Genomic DNA, 2,985 nt, shown 5'->3' on the forward strand with positions numbered 1-2,985 from the left:
GAAGGTAAAAGGAGTCAGCAGGCAGTCAACAAACGAGTATAACAGCCCAGAAAATGATTCAGTAGCCCAAAACAGCTCGAAATCAAACAGGACAAAGCAATCAACAACTTGAATGACTCAAACCAGCATGAGATTGAACCCAGAAATTCACACACTCAGCAAATAACCCAAATAAACTCGAAAATGAACACAGAACACCTCTGAAACTTTCAGCAGACAGAAATTCAACTCAAACCAGCTTAATTGGAGTCAAAATCACTCGAAATAGAACCAATATACTTCAGGAAAGCTCAGCGATTAGAAGAGATGAAGATCATTGCCTGAAACTCGAAATTAACCTATAAAATGCAATGTAACAGTATTTTTTGATTTTACTGCATTTATGTTTTTTTATTTTTAATTTTTTGAAGACTTGGAGTTTGGTTTTCAAATTTCAGATCTGAAACTTGTGGACAATGAGAGGGAATTTTTAGAGGCTCCAAACTTGTGACTAAGGCACTAAAGGGTGCCTTTTATAGGCCAAATGAGGGAAGCCCTCCAATTTTCTGTTTACACTCTTAGTCCCTCCTTTTTTTCAGATTAAGCCTCTATTTTTTAACTTGTGTCCCAAGTTAGTACACCTATCTTTTGCTATTTACTTTAAAATCCCCATCTAGAAACTTCCAGTAGGTTCTAATTTATTCCACTTGTAGGATTTACCAATTGAACTCCCTACTTTGCCCTTACCATTTCCCCTGAATTACTAACTTGTGTTAACCAAAAACCAACCCCCTTCTAACTTGGTCAGAATTGACTATGGTTAATCAGTCAAAAAAGAAACCTAACAACTCGGCAGTAATCAAACAATACTTTATGTAAATCAAAAGCTTCAAAAATTATCCTAATTTTAATCCTAAGTTAGTCTCTAATGGTTCAAACTATAAGCTATCATTCATCAAACAAGCAATCATAGAGGCAAACAAAATCAATCATACATTGAATCAGAACTCGAATAAGGACAGAAACTAAGCTTAGCAAAAGAAATCTAAGAAGACTAGAAAGTAAAATGCCAAGAACAGATAAGAAAAGTAATAAAAACAAAGAAAAATGAAAGAGGGAAGAATTACCGGCACTGATATTTTGCCTGGGCACAAACTAATCGAGATCTCTTGACCAAACGAGTGTTTAATCATATGTTTTTTGTGAGAAAACATACGAATAAATACTGTAATGGTCAAACCATTCGAGAATCCCTACTTCATGAGACTAGGGCTTTTAGGTCAAACTTCGATCTGAAATTCGAAACTTTCCAGTGATGTTCGAAGAAATCTGGTTGGGGATGAAGGACGAGGGAGGTTAGGAGAGTGTAGGGTATAAATTAGGGAGTGATTAATGGTAGCGCCGCCACCGGATCAAACGGGGTCGTTTTGTGTTAGGGGTGATTGGGTCGGGTGTTGTGTTGTATTGGGCCGGGTCTGGGGTAATTTGAAGTGGGTTTGGGGTTTCAGGGGAAGGGATGGTTTGGGCCTGGAAAATTAGAGAATAGGCCCAAACAAATAATTTTTTATTAATGCAACCATTTTCTTTTCATTTTCTTTTTCTTTTTCTTTCTTTTTTTTTGTTTTTTTATTTTCAGATTTTGTTAAATACAAAATAAAACCTTATTTAACTCTAAAAGAAAATTAATAACTAATTGACTTCCCCAAAATTAACTAAGTCCTAAATTAAAAGAAAACGATAAAATTCGAAAATTAAAGAGTCAAAAATGCAAAATGAACTATTTTTGCAATTTTCTTTCATATTTTGCCACAATTGATTAACTAATTAACCGAAAAATATAAAATAGGACCCTAAATACAAATGCACATATATTTTTATATTTTTCGCTACTTAAAATACACAGACAAAAATGCAAACAATTAACAGAAAACTGCCACAAAAACTACAAAATTGCAAACACTTAAAAAGAATTATTTTGTTTTGAATTTATGGGAGTAATTCACATAGGGCAAAAATCACGTGCTCACAGCTGCCCCTCTTTGCCCGGAAACACGAAGTGTTTTCGTGCAAAGATAAGTGAGCGGAAACGAGTGATTTTTGCCCGTTCGAATACTCCGTGTGAAGCATTTTGAAAACCATCTGACCGAACCCTGCTTCAAAGGTTGCCTACATATCCTTGGCTAAAAAGGAATCAGGTCAGTGTAGTTCGGGAAAGTTTGGTAGCTGGGACTACCAGGAGCTGTGATTTTACTGCTGTTGTTGCTGCTACTGCTCGCTGACCTCCTTATTACACCGTGTCAAAATAAAAAGAAGCTAGCCTAAGCTATAAGTTACAAAAAGGTCCTATCTATGTCTTCTAACTTGCTCTTTGTGTTGCCTTGAACTTGTATTCTCCCACTGGAATTCTTGCGTTGTTGCCTTGCATTGTGATTGTAGATGTTTCGCCATTCCTCCGAGTGATGCTTGACCGCTAAAATTTGAAATCTATGCCTCTATTCTCCAGGCGGGCTCCTCACTGCTGACGTTTGACAAGTATTCCCTTGTTCTCCAGGTGGGCTCCTGATTGATGAAGCTTGAAAAGTATTCCCTTGTTCTCCAGGTGGGCTCCTGACTGCAACGCTTGAAAAGTATCACCTTGTTCTCCAGGCGGGGCTCCTGACTTCGACAAAACCGACAAACAAAGAAAACTTCTACCCCAGTGTGGTGGCTGGGCACATCATGTTATCAAATATTAAAAATTAAAGGATAGAATTTGAATTGTACTTCCCTTGTTCTCCAGGTGGGCTCCTGATTGCTGACGCTTGAAGAGTATTCCCTTGTTCTCCAGGTGGGCTCCTGACTGCTGAACTTGAAAAGTATTCCCTTGTTGTCCAGGCGGGCTCCTGACTGCTGACTTGAAATGTATTCCTTTGTTCTCCAGGTGGGCTCCTAATTGCTGAACTTGAAAAGTATTCCCTTAAGAAAATTTTCCGCCTCAGTTTGGTGACTGGGTACAGCATGTTATCA

Source organism: Nicotiana attenuata, unplaced genomic scaffold (genome assembly GCF_001879085.1).
Source record: "Nicotiana attenuata strain UT unplaced genomic scaffold, NIATTr2, whole genome shotgun sequence".
NCBI classification, from domain to species: domain Eukaryota; kingdom Viridiplantae; phylum Streptophyta; class Magnoliopsida; order Solanales; family Solanaceae; genus Nicotiana; species Nicotiana attenuata.